Genomic DNA, 18,176 nt, shown 5'->3' on the forward strand with positions numbered 1-18,176 from the left:
TTGATTATTCTCACCAGCATCAAACCAAGTGAATAATTTATGTCTCATATAATCAGTCAAAAATTGAGTCCTGATCCCTTGAACTGAAGCACAACGATTAAAAACACAATTATCTATTTGCTTCCTAAACATTGGAAAAATTAACATGAGTGTAAAGGAAAAAAATTCTATCACATGTGATTCTGCCATCTTGAAATAGCCATTGCTGACTTTTGGGTGTATTTCCTTTCTGCTTTTATGTATGCAATGCTTACTTAGGTACATATATTAATAAGTAACATGAATCTCAATTATGCATACAATTTGACACCTTGGTTTTCCCCCTGTGTAATTAAATGATTGACTATAAATAGCCCTGGCTGTAAAATATTCTGTCATCTAGAAGTACCATTTGTTCATTCTCTTACAAGTGCTATTGTGTTTTTTTAAATATTTTAAATTAAAATGAAGCTGTATGGGGGAAGGAGGTCCCTATTATGGCTAACATTAACTGTCATCTTGACAGGTCTAGGATCACGTAGGAGACAAACCTCTGGACATGTCTTTGAGGGAGTTTCTAGACTGGGTAAAGGAGGTGGGAAAGCCACTCTAAGTGTGGGTAGTAGCATTCCATAGGCTGAGGTCCTACTAGTTAAAGGGGAGACAGGAAGTTCTCTTCCTGACTGCGAACACATGCTTTCCCACTGTGATGAACTACATACACCCTGAACCATGAACCAATGGAAACTTCTCCTTCCTTACGCCACAACTGTCAGGTATTTTCTCATAGCAACTAGAACGGTAATAGTCTTTCTCTGCAAATCTGCATCTTTGCCCCTGATAGTTGGTGTGTCAAAGATGTTGAGTCTAGAAGTAGAAATAGAATTCTAGAAGTAGATGAAGGCAGGATATGGCCCTTGCACATATAATATAATGAAGATGAAACAATGAATACACAAGCATCTATGCTACCAGCATCAAAACACCCAGCTTACAAAATCATCCCTGGCTCTATAGTGAGTCACAGATCAGAATGGATCTGAAAATTTGCAGACTCTATTACCCTTGCAGACTTTATTACCCAAGGCTTATTTAAAACAAAACCTCACAAGCAGCCCAGAGGCCCTGGGCTCATGGGACACTTTTGCACAAATTACAGAAACTCACACCTTCCTCACATTCTCCTGTCCCTGCACATAGTCACAATACAGCTCAAATCTATAGTGAGTGCGATGGGGCTGGAGGCCACCAGAGTCCTGTGTGTCCATTTGACCCTCTAAGGTGTCTGCCACTATGGGTGGAGAGGACCCACACAGGCCAGATCTGAGTCTGGACTTCTACACCTGCCACTGCGCAGACTCAGCCTACCTCTGCCCACCACCACCCACTCCTCAAACAGCCAGCCCTGTTCAGTTAGAAAACCCCTAAGCTTCCCAGTGCCTGGCAATTATGCTGCCGGTAGGCAGGTAGGTGTCTGCTTTCCCAGGTGTCCCGGCCTGTATTTCCTGTTCTCAAGCTTGCTCCATTCACACAGCCCAGCAGCACCTCAGATGTGTCAGAGGGAACAAGTCCCCTCCTCTCTGCCCCACTTCTCCATCTCTCCGGGGATGTTTATCATTTGGGGGTTGTCAACAACCACGCCTTCCCTTCACACCCCACCACCCAGCTGTTGCCACATTCTGATTATCCCTCCTTCACCTCCTACCCGGCACTGCTCTCTCTACCTCCCCTGAATCCATTAACCTCAATCAGGACATTAATGGAAAATTACTCCTGCTTCTGATACCTGTCAGGTTCGCTATTCCTACCTCGGACGGACGGATGCTCACACTGTCTCCTGCCTTGTTCTAGGCTCCCGCCTCCCCTCATTAGACCTCAGACTGACAAACAGCACTGAGTGGAGAGGCATCCAGAGGCCAGACGTGAAAGTGGGCTCCTCATCTTTGCCAAATAGACTTCCTGAGCATGAGCCCAAGGGGAGTTGGGGCAGAGGGTGATGCTGTTGGGGGAGACCGGCAAACACAGCTGACCGACCCCGCTGCTAACAAGGTGGAGTCCCCAGGTTCACTGCCCAATGCTGCAAAATTCTGACAAAAGCTGGAACTTTGCTGTGATAGAATATTATTTTAGGGTGTGTGGCTTTTGTTTATGCTGCATTTGTTCAACTCAGTGAAGCTGTGATTCTTTGCCTGTCTAAAACACCTGATGGTCTAATAAAGAGCTGAAGGCTAGCCAGTATCGAGGCAAGAGCAAGGATTGGCAGGTCTGGCAGGCAGAGAAGATACATAGAGAGAGAAACAAGAAAGAAGGGGAGCAAGAGAACAGGGAGAGGAGGATGTCAGGGGCCAGGCACCCAGGCACCCAGGCACCCAGGCACCCAGGCACCCAGGCACCCAGGCACCCAGGCACCCAGGCACCCAGCCACCCAGCCACCCAGCCACCCAGCCACCCAGCCACCCAGCCACCCAGCCAGTCATGGAGTAAGAGTGAAAGTAAGATTTACAGAAGAGAAAGATAAAAGCCCAGATGCAAAAAGGTAAATGGGATAATTTAAGCTAAGAAAAGCTGACAAGAAACAAGCCAAGCTAAGGCCAGACATTCATAAGTAAGAATAAGACTCCGTGTGTGATTTATTTGGCAGGTGGGTGATGGACCCCTCAAAAAAGCCAAAAGAGCCAAAACAAACAACAACAATTTGCCCCTCACAGCAGTGGCCTAACTCCGTGACTTGGCTTTTGAGCATCTAGTGCAGTGTTTCTCAACCTGTGGGTCGCCACCCCTTGGGGTCAAATGACCGGAGTCATCGAACACCATCAAAACCCACAGATATTTGCATTACAATTCACAACAGCAGCAAGCTTACAATTATGAAGTAGCAATGAAAATAATCTTATGGTTGGGGGCCGCCACAGCGTGAGGAACTGTATTAAAGGTCACAGTGATAGGAAGGTGGAGAACCACTTCTGTAGTGGAAGTGATTCTTCAAACCAACCTGCAGCTCTGAGGGGGACAGAAGTCCCCACAAGGGTCAGCTGTCTCCACTGTAAGCCTCAGGGTGTCACTGTGAAGCTGCCAGACACACAGCGAGTACCTGAGGGGGGAAAGTCTGCTATTCTTTCCAACCCCTTCCCACTCCTCTTCAGAGACTCCCCAGAAGTCTAGCGAATAGATGAGACCCAGACTCATCACGTCACGGCCTCATTGAGCTGCTGTCCTGAGTGCTGGCTGCTGTATTAGCAATCCTCTCTCCTCCATGTCCATCAAGAAGAAATCTAGAGACCAGTGAGATAGCTCAGTGGGTAAAGATGCTTGCCATCAAGCCCACTGATCTGAGTTCAATCCCTGAGACTGCGTGGTAGAAAGAAACAACTTTTGTAAGTTGACCTCGGATCCCAACACACATGCTATGCTGTAGATACATCTACATACATATACATCCATTCCCTATAATAAACCATAGCCAGATTACAGCCTCTAGTAAATTCTGAGTCATCACCAAACTGGGAAGTGGTTCCACCATCCTCTTAAATTGCAGTTGGAGCCTGGTGGTGGTGACTCATGCCTTTAATCCCAGCATTCATGTGGCAGAGACAGACGGATCTCTGTGGGTTCGAGGCCAGCCTGGTCTACAGAGTGAGTTCCAGGACAGGCTCCAAAGCTACCCTGTCTCAAAAAAAAAAAAAAAAAAAAAAACCAAAACAAAATAAATGGCAGTTTATGCTGGGCATAGTGCCCTTCCCTGCGAGCGCCCCCTTGTAATCCCAGAATTCAGGAGGCAGAGGCAGGCAGATCTCTGTGAGTCTGAGGTCAGCTTAGTCTACAGAGCACGTTTCAGGTCACAGTGAAGTGAGTCCTGCCTAAAAAAGAAAATTTGCCATTGCTGTGGGAAATGACTACAATGTCTAGGTTAGTCCACAAGGAAGCTTTTTATGACAAATTTGCTGAATTCTGAAGATGACATGATAGGATCCCACTGAAGTGACAACCTCTCAGCCCAGCATGGTAGCACATGCCTTCGATCCCAGCACTCAGGGGGCTGAGGCAGGGGAGTAGCCTTGTGTACAGAGTACGTTCCTAGACAGCCATGGCTCCATAGAGGAACTTTGTCTCAAAAACAAACAGGAATCTTCCACCAAAGAGTGACTTGTGCTCACCGCAGCAGCAAGCCAACCGGCAGACGCCAAGAACACTGCTGTCCTGGGCGTTGTCCCCAGAGTCCCCACAGCTGCTCTAATCTCTTCTCCTATTTTCGTGGGCAGTGTCCCCACTACAGTGTCACGTTAGATCGGCACCAGCATGTGATATATTCACTGCAAATGTTGACTTAATAAATGAATTGCCCCAGCCGGACGTTGGTGGCGCTCGCCTTTAATCCCAGCACTCGGGAGGCAGAGGCAGGCGGATCTCTGTGAGTTCAAGGCCAGCAAGTTCCAGAACAGCCTCCAAAACAATGCGGGGAAACCCTGTCTCGAAAAACCAAAAAAATAAAAAAAATAAAATAAAATAAAATAAATGAATTGTCCCAACATAAAGAACACAAAAATGCACATCTTTTCCATCACAATGTTATCTCCAGCTTATTTTTCCCAGGTTGTTTTTAGTGTGATTGATGTAAGTCCCACACTATAAGATCTATTCTTAATTCAGAGATTTTTTTTAAGTGCCTTTAAATGACCGCTCTGAAATTCTCTGGCTTACTTTGATTCCTGTTCCTCCCCCCCCCCCTCACGGGAGCAGGGAGGGAAGAAGTAGAAATTAGGCTACAGTGGTAGATTCAAAGCACTTAGTAAAGCGAAGGTCTGACCAAGCAGGGGAAGGAGGCAGAGGGTGAGCCGGAATTCGGGAAGTCAATGTCCCACCTCTTGCAGCCGTGCAGAGAATAAGAACACAGTTACTAGGGATATAGGCATGAGGGTGCCATCAAAGTCACAACAATGAAAGCAATCGTGTGGTTACAGGTCAGTATGATGATGGTGATGGCTGCCCCCATTTTCTGAGCTTCAACCAAGCATTATTCCGTGCATTATCTCTTGTAATCCTTTAAACCCCTGGCATGGGTCCTATTAGAGTCCCCATTTTAGAGATGGGGAAACTGAAGGACAGAGAGATGAAAAAAGAATCCAGATAACACCTTAGGCAATAAGGAAATGGACAGAGGAGACTGGGGAGGGAAAGGTAACTTGTGAGCACACTGAATTTAGGTTTCCCAATTGCTCCATGCTGAGCTTCTTGCCTGCCACTCAAGAGAAATCTTTCCTACATTTGCTCAGGGACAACAAGACAGAAAATCTCAGGTTTTCTTAAGTCAGGGTAGAAACCTTGCCCACTCCCCCCAACCCCCGCATCCACCATGCCTGTCCCTGTGTGACAAAAGGAAATTAGATTCATCCAATAACTTTGTTTTCATAAAGTAATGGGGGTGATTACCCAGTACCCTGTGGTCTTGTAGGTGTTTGCAAATTGATTTTTTTTTATTATTTGTTCCAGTGATTTTCCGAGTATTCAGTGTTTTTCCTAGTCATATTTCCAATTCAGGAGAGCTCATTTTGATACCCACCTTTCCTTCCCTGTGCTAGAATGGAGGGTCAATGCTACGATTATTTAGGATGCTTATGTGAGGCACCAATCAAACTCAGAGGGGGCACACATATGACAGTTTGAAGAAACAAAATCCTTCAGACTTTGTGACTATGTGCAAAAGCAAATGTATTGAGAAATATGTTGGTTCAAATGCCCCAAGTCAATTTGGTTCATTAACTTAAAAAAACAACAAAAAACTTCACTGGAGAACTCAGAGTCCCCAGAACGAACCCATTACTATTATTTTGCCAAATGGACATAGTGTCAAGCTGTCCTCTAAATTCTTATCTGTATTCTTTTAGATTATCTCAGCTCTCAGACCTCATCGGAGATGCTTCTTCATGTAGTGATAGGTGGTTAATGCAGAGACTCCCAACTGGTCAAAATACAGGTGTCTGTGGAGCAGGCCACCACAGAAGGGACGTCTGTCTATACCACAGCCCCTCCTTACAAGACTCCTGGAACCTTCAAGAAGAGGGAACAAAAAGATCATAAGGACCAGAGACAAACAGTGTCTTCTGGTCATGACAGGACCATACACTCATGAACTCTTAAGAAAGACCTGTGGCGCACGCCTTTAATCCCAGCACTCGGGAGGCAGAGGCAGGCGGATCTCTGTGAGTTCGAGACCAGCCTAGACTACCAAGCGAGTTCCAGGACAGCCTCCAAAGCCACAGAAAAACCCTGTCTCGAAAAAAACCAAAAAAAAAAAAAAAAAAAAAAAAAGATCTGTGGTTGCCTGCACAAGACCTGTATAAGATCAAGGCAGTCAGGATCCCAGCATGGATGACAGAAGGGAACACAAGTCCTCGTTCCTAGCTGAGGAGCTACTGACTATGGCTTCTGGGGGAAGGGAGAGCCTGCTTTTTTAAGCATGTGATCCCTGTGGGCTGGACATGCTCCAGTAGATGTCCCGATACCAACTGAGTATGTGGAAACCACAAATTGAACTCTGTAGGTTATAAAATAAAAAAAAGAGAGAGAGAGAGAACCAAAAGTAGGGAAGGGGTGGGGGGATGGATCTGGGAGGAGTTTAAGGTAGGAGCAGAGGGCAAATATGATCAAAATATAATGAATGTATTTATAAAATTCTCAAAGAATTAGTCAAACATTGTTTTGAAAAGTAAAATAAAATTTAAATGTCCAAATAAAAGTGACATCGTGTTCATGTAGTTACAGTGTGAACATGGACTGAAAGAAAACTTCAAATGACTTTAAAATTCATCTTCTGTTGTACTCAACCCTGTAGGAATTCAGCTTTGATGGACAGAGTCTGCCATGTTTTGAGAATGTTCTCTTGGGCTCATATAAAACCCAGTACCCAATGCTATAAGTTAACTTAAAACAGCCACCTTGGTTAGAGGTGGGAACTTTGGGTGGCAATTACAGTTACAGAACATCACCAAAGCAGAGTCCCTTGAATGCCACTGGTCTCATCTGATCTTGGAAAGCAAGAAGATCTGAGCCTGATTAATACTTGGTTGGGAGAGGCATAGCCCACTATTGAAGACAAGTATTTTTCATGATGATGGAGCAAGGGGCAAGGGGGAGCACATATCTCTTGGTGCAGGATAGTCCACATCTCTTGAACTCAGCTATGCACAGAATGGACTGTCCTGTCTACTTGATTGTCCTCCTCGGCTGAGGTCACCTTCTGATGGGCATTTATATGTGACACAAATATCGTCACAGCCTTAGCCCATTTGGAGAGGCCTAGGAACATACCTCTTCCCATAATATCTTTCTAACTCATCTTCCAATCATGCTCCTCCCAAGCCCCTGACCTTCCAATCAACCCATTGGCTACAACTCATGAGCTAATACGTAATATGCTATGTTTCCCTCTAAGTAAAAATTATGGCATTGTGCACTGCCTGGGGTTCTTCTACCCAATGCAATGATTTCCCTTTACCACCATCCTTCAGGGATGTCCCAGGAAGAAGCTATGACAGTGCCACTATCTTTCCCCACATGGTACCCGTGTAGCTAGTGTACAGCACCAACTATAAACTAGGCCATAGACACCTCTTCCTCCATCACCGGGCTTAGGACGCACCCCATGAAACCATAGAACATGCTTGGGGATAAAAGACACCATATCACGAGTATGGACTGTAGGCATTTGGGCCACTTCTTTATGTATGTAACTTACCCATGCCTTCAGGAACGGCTCAAGTCCAATCACATATGTACCACTCGGATTTAATGATGGATCACCGCTGTGCACATCCAATTTTATGATTTGGTGGATCAAATAATTCCCCGTTCACGATGGGCAGCTAAGGTTGCATGGTAACTTGGTGGTCTGTTGTCAGGTGTTGGGTTTCCACCAAGGCTTTGCAGCAGGCCAGAAACTGTCTCTCAAAGGGAGAATACTTGTTTGCAGATGACAGCAGGGCCCTGTTCCAAAGTTCCATTGTGACTCACCTATGAGTATCTGCCAAAGCTGCAAACAGCATTGCTACCTGTCTCAGACAAGTGACAAAGCAATGGTCACTTGTTGCAGAACCTTCATCCCTGTTCTGGGTTCCAGTCAAAACAAACAGCTTTTTAAGTAGAAGGGGCCATGTGCAATGACTTACTCTTCTCTTTAAAAGGAATATAATCGTGTGCCCCATGCCACGGGACTGACTTATTTTTGTGTGTGCACAAGCATGCGCATGCCTTGGCATGCATGGGGGGGGGGGTCAGGAGATAACTTTTAGGAGTGGTCCTAGGGATGGAACTCAGGTCATCACATCAGGCTTAGCAGCAAGCCCCTCTATCTGCTGAGTCATTTCTCACCAGCCTGACTTCCAGAGAGTTTGCTGAGGTAGGAGGCCCTTGAATTTTGGTTGGATTTACATCTCAGCCCCAACAGGAAAATTCTTTACCACTAAGTCCAGAGTAACACTTCCTCCCACTCAGTCAGCCCAATTAGCATAATGTCACCCATGGAATGGACTGGTGTCTTGCCACCCATATAATGACCAGTGTCAGGCATGCTTGTTTAATCCAAAACTCTGAGAATGACCTGAGTTCAATCGAGTTTAATCCCCAGAACCCACAAAAGCCAGGCAGACCAAGCCTGAAGAACTACACCTAAGGTCTCCCTCTGGCCTCCACAGCATACACACTTAAGTTTTTGTTGTTGTTTTGTTTGGTTTGGTTTTTCCAGACAGGGTTTCTCTGTATTGTTTTGGAGACTGTGCTGGAACTCGCTCTGTAGACCAGGCTGGTCTCGAACTCACAGAGATCCGCCTGCCTCTGCCTCGAGTGCTGGGATTAAAGGCGTGCGCCACCAACGCCCGGCCACACTAAATTTCTTTATTAAACACTCGACTAGGAAGGGGCCACCAAATCTCCTATGTGGGCCCTGACAGAAATAACGCTACCTAGTAATAACATAAGGAGTGCAAATTTTTCCTCGTCCATTTTAGGTGCTCAATAAATAGCACCTGCTATTGTTAGGATCCTCGTTTTCTAATTAGCTCTGCTCTATCTAGTTCAATAAATACTGAACCGGCTATTCGATCAGTTTCTTCTATAAACCCTGTTAGAGATTTTGTTCTGTTGTGTTTTCAGACAAGGTCTCACTACATAGCCCAGTGTGACTGAGAAATGGGGGCGGTCCTCCTAGCCTCCCAGATTCTGGGGTGACGGGCATGAATTTTAATAAACATTAATTCTGCCTTTGGTCCTCATGACGTTTGTTTCCCTTAAAATCTGGAAGAACTGCCGGGCCGTGGTGGCGCACGCCTTTAATCCCAGCACTCGGGAGGCAGAGGCAGGCGGGTCTCTGTGAGTTCGAGGCCAACCTGGCCTACAGAGCGAGTTCCAGGACAGCCTCCAAAACAATACAGAGAAACCCTGTCTCGAAAAAAAAAAAAAATCTGGAAGAACTTTGGACGGAGGGGATGTCACACAGGGAAGCCGACAAAGTCGTTTGTTTTCACGGTCATTTTCAGTGTTGGTAGTTTGGGAACGAACTGAGAGTTTCAAAGAACTGAACCCCCGTGGAGAGAAACAGGACTCAAGCCCTTGTGGGTTTTCCGAGCTGCACAGGACAGGTGAAGAGGTGAAGGGTTAGAGCGCAGGAACGTGGGACACCTGAGCGCTGGCCACACAGAAACACTGCGATTTCGGACTGTAGTCTAGAAGGTTTCACTCACTCATTTATGTATTCATGCAATTCATTCATTCAGTTTAAACAGACTGCGTCAAATACGAGGAAACTGTGCCTTTTCTGTTGCCGGTATCGCCTCGCCGCTGAATATTTCTGAAAACTTATTTTTCTTTCCTCTCCCCTCTGAACATCAGCGAAACGAGCTCTCAGACACCCTGAAGTTGCAGCTTTTCTTTCAAAGTTCAGGATTTCTTTGCTTGGGTCCCTACGCTGGTTTCTCTCTTATTGCCACCAGTCTCCCCTGACATATTTTGATCTCTGCAACCTTTCTGTGCTGCTATGACCACTCAAAGAAAGAGATAGAAATCCAGTTCATCTAAAAACTCTCGCTTGGGTCAGGCCAGAGTAAACTTAGTGTTTTAATTATAAAAGATACTGGCGTTCCCACACCGGGAGTCGAACCCGGGCCGCCTGGGTGAAAACCAGGAATCCTAACCGCTAGACCATGTGGGAGACGACGAGTGTGACACCGAGCTCAGGCAAATTGAGTCTCTTTGCTTTGCTCCTCCCATGGTCTGCAGGCTCCGCCCAAGCGTGTGAATCTGACTTGCGCGTGCGTGAACTCACTTTGTCACTGTGCGCTCTGCTCCGCTCCAAACCCCTCCCTTTGTGGTCCATCGGCTCCCCTGGGCTAGGCCCTGCCCTGATTCTGCTGGTCTTCTTGGGACCATAACCCTGCTAGGAGCAGCCGTGGTCCACAGGCCACCACCCACCCACCCACTGCCGCAGCCACGCGGAGCAGGAAGGTTGAGCTGCGGCAGTGGCCACAGTACCCAGCCGCCGATACTCCTTGGAAGCCTGGGAACCCGGTGGCCGGGTGGCAGCTTTCCCTCTCGCTGGCCGTCTCAGCACAGAAGCGGAGGCTCAGCCTGGCTCCCGTCCTGGCCTCGGGGACTTGGGAGGGCCACGGGCGGGTCCTCTAAGGCTTCTGAGTGACATCCAGAGGCCGGCGCGGGACAGACCCGAAATATTAACTGTTCGTTGTGCTCTGCTTTCACGACGAAATTCCACGGCAGCGGGATCCCAGCAACCAACAGTCAGATGACCCTAGAGAGGCTAGCAGCGCCGGCTGCAAACCTACTGTGTGCAGATGTCTCTTCCTGTTCGCCTGTCCGCTCACCATGGCGGTCTTCTATGCTAGCTCTGAAGGTTCCTTTGTTTTCAGTTCTGAGACAGCTGCTTTCATTTCTGGGGACACCTGATTAGGAACACTCAGAATACTCTGTAAAACTAATTTACCAACTACAGAGAGCCCTGCATCCTAGTTCTGAATTTAGGAAGTGAAGCGGGCAGGGATTCCATGATTTCTCCTCTCATGGACTAATAATGATTACTTTTAGGTATCTGGCAGTTTTAACCTTACAAATCACCGCTATTGCCCATCCACTGGGTGGAGGAAAGGGTTTATTCAGCTTACACTTCCACATTGCTGTTCATCACTGAAGGAAGTCAGGACAGGAACTCAAATAGCAGGAACCTGGAGGCTGGAGCTGATGCAGAGGTCATGGAGGAGTGCTGCTTACTGGCATGCTTCCCCTGGCTTGTTCAGCCTGCTTTCTTATAGAACCCAGGACCACCAGCCCAGGGATGTCTCCACCCACCATGGGCTGGGCCCTCCCCCATTGATCACTAAATGAGAAAATACCTTACAGCTGGATCTCATGGGGCATTTCCTCACCTTAGGCTCCTTCCTCTCTGATGACTCAAGCTGGTATCAACTTGACACACAAACCCAGTACAGCAACCTTTCTTGAGCCCCAGAGACTGCCTCCCAAGGAGGCCAGGAGAGACTTTTCCAGTGACTCTGTTGATCTAGAGTCCCTGCTTCATCTGCCTGGGACTTAAATGAGAGCTTCAGGGAGCAAGATCAGAAATCTGGGTATTTGCAAGCACCCACCCCTGTGATGCCCGAGATCTTGAGACGTGCCAAAGTATAGGACTAAGCAGCCTTTTGCCTCTAAAAATATGGTGCCACTGAAGCCCAGAAACTCGTGCCCATGTCCACTTCTGCTTATCTGTAAACTCCAAATTCCCCAGCCAAGCCTTCGAAGCTTTCCACACCCTACCCTGGCACAGTCTGCTCTATCCACAAAACAGCCTACCTGCTCCATCCTGCTTGTCCCTCTGCTGGGACAGCCTCTTTCCACTCTGAGCCAACCTTGAGGCCAGTTTAGCTCGGTGAAACTGCTTCAGGTCTCCCGATCACAAGGCACTCCCATTTTCTCTGAATCTCAAAGCACAAGCCTGAACATTAAAAAAATAAAAATAAATGCATCAAGGTGAATCCCTCACCACCCTTAAGTTATTCAATAAGAAAGTTCAGGAGTTAAAGCAGATTCCATAATACCCTTGAGAACCTAATCCTGTATGCAATCATTTGGCCACGCAGTACCTCTTTTTTCTTTCTTTTTTAAATCTTGCTTAAATACTTCCTGCTGTACTTCTATGTGAAAGTTGCCACCTTTTAACCAGGAGCAAGAACAAGCTGTTCCCCAGGAGAAGGAAACATACACACAGACAAAGCTTTCTTGTTGACACAAGGAACAGTTATTTCTGTCCCAGTACATTCAAGGCTGAGTCTCTGTAGGCAACTCTCCCATGTTATCCACCATTTGATACTGGGGTAAAGCCCCAAACACACTGCACTTGCCAGAGACTACAGTGGCCCAGGGGATGCGGGTGTGACTCAGGCCTGGTTGCCAGGCACTTAGGAGTGGAGGTGGTTTTCATTCCAGGGGGCCAGAGAGTTCACTTTTAGAAAAGCATCAGAACTATGCAGCTGTTAACTCTGCTCTGCAAGGAACAGTTGTCAGTGAACTCAGCAGGACCCAGGGCTAACCTTAGAGCTCTTTGGGGTAACAGCCCCCTCCCCTGCTGAGGGCCAGGGCAAGTTAATCTCCACAGCCTGGTACCAGGTCCAGCATCTAAGACTGGGTGTGATCTCAAAAGGGTCATAGAATGGCAAAGCTTCTCCAACAACTTGTTCAGATCATGTAACCCTATTCCAAATCTAGCAATATCTCCGTGTCCTGTGACTCAGGGTGGACATCTCTGAGCCCTCACGCTGGCTCAGGAGCTCATTGTGGGCCCAGCCCAGCCATCACTAGCTTGAGTCCATGTCCCTCCTTTTTAGTCTGGCTGCTCCCATGGGCAGAGTCCAGTCTCCTGTCCCAGCTGCTGCTCATACACACACACACACACACACTCAGGTGCAACTATGTCCACGGCTTGGTACATTTCTTATATATTGGGTTGGCTTTCCCACCCTAAATGATCTAATTGAGAAAAATCCCTCACAGCTGTGCCCAGATGCATTCAAGTTGACAGCCAAGATTTGACATTCACAAAATCCACCCCTTCATTTCTTCACTAATGAGTCTCAGAGAGATAGTCTTGGCTTCCATACATACATACATATGTGACTGGGCGTCCAATCCTGAAAGTGCATGAATGCATAGCTCTGAATGAGATGGGGTAAAGTGGGGAGAAGTCATAAACTTATTTACAGTGTGAGAATTTTTAAGGCTTTTTTAAAAAGGGGATAGCTCTTTTGTGCAGTTCCCTAGCATCGATTTATAGGTGATGTCATGCAAAATAAGTGTGCATGTACTCTTGCTATTTACACACAGGAACAGCTTCTGTCTCATGGTATCAGTGGCTTCCACTGTGCTATCTCCATGGGAAGCTGAACTGGCACCAAGAGATGTCACATTGGCAAGTGACACATCAATCTCAGTAATGTTTTAACATCCCACTGCAAACGGCAGGCAATTGGTGCTGTTTAGAATGCGGGGCAGCAGCCCTGTGTGAGTGTGAGGGCCCTGATTGCCACACCCCAGCTGGGCCTCACAGGCTCCGCTACACTTGCAACCAGCTCCCTGATTCCGGCTGCACAGGCAAACCTTGTTTTCTACTTCCCTAGCAATTGATTTTCACGCTAAAAGTAAATATCGTCCCTTTTCTGTTGTTCTATATAAATATGTATTGCTTGCTTATTATGTTTCGACTTTTTGTTTTTTTCAAGACAGAGTTTTCTCTGTGTAGACCTGGCTGTCCTGGAACTCTCTTTGTAGACCAAACTGGCCTTGGACTCAAGATTAACCTGCCTCTGTCTCCCAAGTGCTGGGATTAAAGGCGTACGCCACCCCCTACTCTATTGTTGTATTTTAAAATCACAGTACAGCTTCTGCAACATCTCCAAGGATTTCCCCTCTTTGTCTGTTGTCAGCATATCTGGTACTGTCACTGACTCTGCCCTGATGATAGCAGGTAAAGGAGGAGTCTTAGAAAGTGCAATTGCTACCCAAAACTCACCCTTAATGAAGTATCATTGTATAGAATACCAATAACATTTGGGCACAAAAGAATTTAAAATGGCTGTTGTAGAATGTTAGTTGAAGATGTGTTGCCTGTGTTTATGCTGTGGGACATTTGTTTAATGATGCAAACATGTATTTCTTTTATGTTGTATTTGTTTAACTCTGTGAAACTGGGTTACTTTGCCAGTCTAAAACACCTGTTTGAGCTAATAAAGAGCTGAACGACCAATTAACTAGGCAGGGGAAATGATAGACAGGGCTGGCAGGCAGATAGAATAAATGAGAGGAGAAATATGGGGAAAGAGGATAGAAGAACAAGAAAAAGGAGGAAAGGAGGACTCCAGGGACAAGCCACCCAGCCACACATCCAGACATGGAGTAAGAAGTAAAGAAAGATATGCAAAAATAGAGAAAGATAAAAGCCTAGAGGGAAATGGTAGATGGGATAATTTAAGTTAACAAAAGCTGGTTAGAATAAGCCAAAGTAAGGCAAGGCATTTATAAGTAAGAACAAGACTCTGTATGATTTTTTTTTTTGGGAGCTGGGTGGCAGGCCCCAAAAGAAAAGAAGAGTAAAAACAAACAAACAAAAAAAACCAAAACAAAACAAAACAAAACAAAAAAAAAAACCAAAAGCTAACATCATACCACAAGGGCCAAGAGACTAAACATTGCCAGGTTAGGGATTTCTGAATTGAGGTCACCTGTTTAAATTTTATATTACTAAGTCATTTGTTATCAAAACCAAAATCTATGCCAGAACTTGATGATGAAAACTGGCTTATAGGCTTAGCATTTTAGTTACTTTAACCACTTACTTAAATGTGTTGAACAAGTGTCTTTAAAATGCAAACCATCTTAGCAATACAATGTTTCAAATCATGACAATATCCCAAATGAAAGTGAAATAACGGGCACACTCTGAGTGAGGCAAACAGCCTTACCCATTTGGATACTTTTCTAATCACAGCCCTGGGAACAGAGAAAACACGTAGGATTGCTTATCAGTTTGACGCAAGAATTTAAAAACCATTGCAACATTTCTGGGAAAATAATAGCTTAGTATATTTGCAACTCCATTTTCTGTTGACATAAACAGTTTCGATTTTGTACTTAATTTTTAAAAATTTGACAACCTTCACACTTGTTCACAATGACCCACGGTTACATTCTCATAACACTACCTATCCATGCCTCCCCCTCTCACACCAAATCCCTTCTCATCACCAACTAGCCCTCCTCTTACCCTCCTCCTCCTTCCTTTGTAGAAAATTTTCTTTGGATTTCTGTGTGTTTTGCCTGCATGTATGTGTGTTCACTGCATGCGTGCTGGTGTCCTAGGAAGTCACAAGAGGGCATCAGGTCCCCAGAAACTGAAGTTACAGATGGGATGGTTGTGAGGTACCACATAGGTGACTGGGTTTGAGCTCTGTCTCTCTGTCTGTGTGTGTGTGTCTCGCTCTCTGTCTGTCTCTCCCTCCCTCCCTCCCTCCCTCCCTCCCTCCCTCCCTCCTTCTCTCTCCCTGTAGGTAGTCATTAACTGCTGTGTGTTCATACGTGCAACCCCCAAGTCATATCTACCAAACAGTGCCCACTGCACCCCCATCCTTTACTTCCCAGAGTCCTTCCTCCTTCCCCAAAGTGCCCTGGGCCTCAGGGTAGATCATAAGGCATCCTGTTGGGATAAGGCACTCAGTACTCATTTCTTTTCTGCACTTTAGTCATGGGTCCGCACTTTGACCTGTCCATTCTGGCTTCTCTCACCAAGGCTGAGAGCTGCATTAGCCATTGGGCACAAATAGAAATATTTAAAAGGAAGTCTAACATGTTCAGTTGGCTTGCTAATTTTCCAAGGGAATGCACAGAGCTAGTCTGCCATTCAACTTGAAGAAAACCTTGCTCATGACTCCTTCCTAGACTTTAAGTCCTCCCAAAGACAGAAATCCCTCACTGCAATCATACTTTCCTCTCAGCATCACTCTTGGGCAGCACCTATTATTACCAGCAAGATTTTTTCAAGAATAAAAGGCACTAAGACAAAAATCTGAACCAAAATATCTGAGAATGAACTTGAGAAGTCACTGGAAGTAAAACATCTCTGTCTGGCTGGAGAGATAGCTTAGAAGTTAAGAACATTGACTGCTGCTCTTCTAGAGGTCCTGAGTTCAATTCCCAGCAACCACATGGTGGCTCACAACCATCTATAATGAGATCTGATGCCCTCTTCTGGTGTGCAAGCATGTAGGCAGAACACTGAATACATAATAAATAAATAATAATAAAAATCTCTGTCAAACCAGCTATCAATGCATTTGTGTCTCTGACGCAATGTGGAATGTCCCACTAGTTTTATATTCAGTTTCCCATTCCCAGAGCATCTTCACTCTGCCCACAGATCCCAATGGCTGTTTAGAACTGTGCGCCCCTGCGTTAATGAGAACAGAAACTATAAATGGGCTAGGCAGTTGAGGGCAGGGCCCGGAAATCAGTAGGACCAGGAATGTCCTTGGTTCTCTGGTTTCCTATCTCCTAAATGATCACCGTTGCCCAGAAGCTATATACTCCAGGGCGTGACTAAGGTGTCAGCCACACCTCACCTCAGCGTTTATAATCCTTCTAGTGACCAACTTTAAAATTAGAACTCTGGATTTCCATGGTAAAAGTAGGCTCTATCTGTTTCCCAATTTCAGTTCACTTCCTGTGACTGGAGGACTACCTCTTCAGAGAGAGGAATGTTACAGTAACCCTGATCTGGGATCTGTAGAGGCCCACCAGTGAAAGCTATTTCTCTAGTCTGGAACATAGCTAACATTCCAAGCTACCCTGCTCATAAGTGTTAATCCAGTGAAGTAGGTCAACCACCAGCCTAAGAGGCCATACCTCTGGAAGACTACTTCACCTTCAGCTATGATAAAGACATGGGGAAATAATTATCTCTTTAAGGAGATGATGTATTTTTCCTTCCCAGAAAACCCAACCCTGGTGCAGTTAGCTATGGAGCACGACTTGGGAAATTTGTTAATGTTTCCTTTTTCTTCTTTTCTGTTTCTTTAGGATGTGACCAGCATCTAACTACTTAGGCCATTTTAGTACTTCGGGTTTTTTTTTTTTACTCCTTTCTTCTGAAGCTATCTGTCTCCTCCACACCCCTTTCCTGCCATATGGCTGCTGACAAATGGTATGGTTTTCTCACTTCATTCTCTTCTGGGCAGCTGCTGAGATTTACAACCTGCCTGCCCTGAACTTCTGATCCAGCTGCCTCAATCTCCCCAGTGCCAATTTATGTGGTGCTGGGGCCGGAACCCATGGCTTCGAACATGCAGGCAAACACTGCCAAATGAGCGGCTTCACTAGCCCAGTGGCTAACAGTTGTTTATGTAATGTCCATTCTCTTAATGTTGCCAGGTAATCCCACCACAGACCACGGCACAGACACTGTGAGAGCCAGGTGTAATAGTGCACACCTTTAATCCCAGCATGAAGCAGGTGGGCAGTAGTCTAAGTTCCAGGCCAGCCAGGTCTACACAGTGAGACCCCGTCTCAAACAAACAAACAAACAAAGCTGAAAGAAAGTCTCTATTGCTGACCAGCAGCTGTATGGGAAACCTGCCTAAATCGTGCTGTACTGAGCCTTACAGATGTTGAGAGATATCTGTTCACATTGACACTCAGAGACTGCCAATAAAGTTTATCTTGATTCAGAGGGTGGAGTCAACGATTGGCTAATTGGAATTAGCCAGGAAGGTTTTGGAGGACCAAGATAGGAAGGCCCAGGAAGTGGCTGGGAAGGGCTTAGAAAGATAAGTCATCTTTTTCAACCAGGAAATGTGGAAGGTAGGGTCAGCCAATTGTCTTCTCCACCATTCTTTGGATTTATCAGGTTTTGGTCCTAATTTCTGACTCCCGAGTTTTATTTAATAATAGAGCAATATAAGTAATTGCAAAACCTGACTCCCCAGGTTCTGCCAATTTCCTCATGACCTTCAGTTTCCTGCCAGGCTCTACTCTTTGTAGATATGGTACTGCATTACCTGAGACCACAGACAGGTTGTGACAGTTTCCTTCTTAGGGCTACGAAGAACCAGTGTGCTCCCAGTCAGACTTGTTCACAATCCCTTTAAGCACAATGGTAT

General features: G+C 45.9%; 1 long non-coding RNA gene and 1 other non-coding gene across 3 annotated transcripts; both read right to left on the minus strand.

The window, feature by feature from the left end:
• Positions 1 to 9,683: 9,683 nt before the first annotated feature.
• On the minus strand, positions 9,684 to 12,247 carry LOC121133130. Of its 2 annotated transcripts, none has more exons than XR_005869900.1 (4): positions 12,117 to 12,247; positions 11,827 to 11,968; positions 11,403 to 11,564; positions 9,684 to 11,214 (listed from the first exon to the last, which is right to left on the minus strand). It is a non-coding gene; the product is annotated as an uncharacterized LOC121133130 (long non-coding RNA). The 2 variants fall into 2 exon arrangements; XR_005869889.1 differs by having other exon boundaries at positions 12,072 to 12,193.
• On the minus strand, positions 10,106 to 10,177 carry Trnae-uuc. The gene has a single exon. It is a non-coding gene; the product is annotated as a tRNA-Glu (tRNA).
• Positions 12,248 to 18,176: the final 5,929 nt, after the last annotated feature.

Source organism: Mesocricetus auratus, unplaced genomic scaffold (genome assembly GCF_017639785.1).
Source record: "Mesocricetus auratus isolate SY011 unplaced genomic scaffold, BCM_Maur_2.0 Super-Scaffold_2245, whole genome shotgun sequence".
Classification (NCBI taxonomy): domain Eukaryota; kingdom Metazoa; phylum Chordata; class Mammalia; order Rodentia; family Cricetidae; genus Mesocricetus; species Mesocricetus auratus.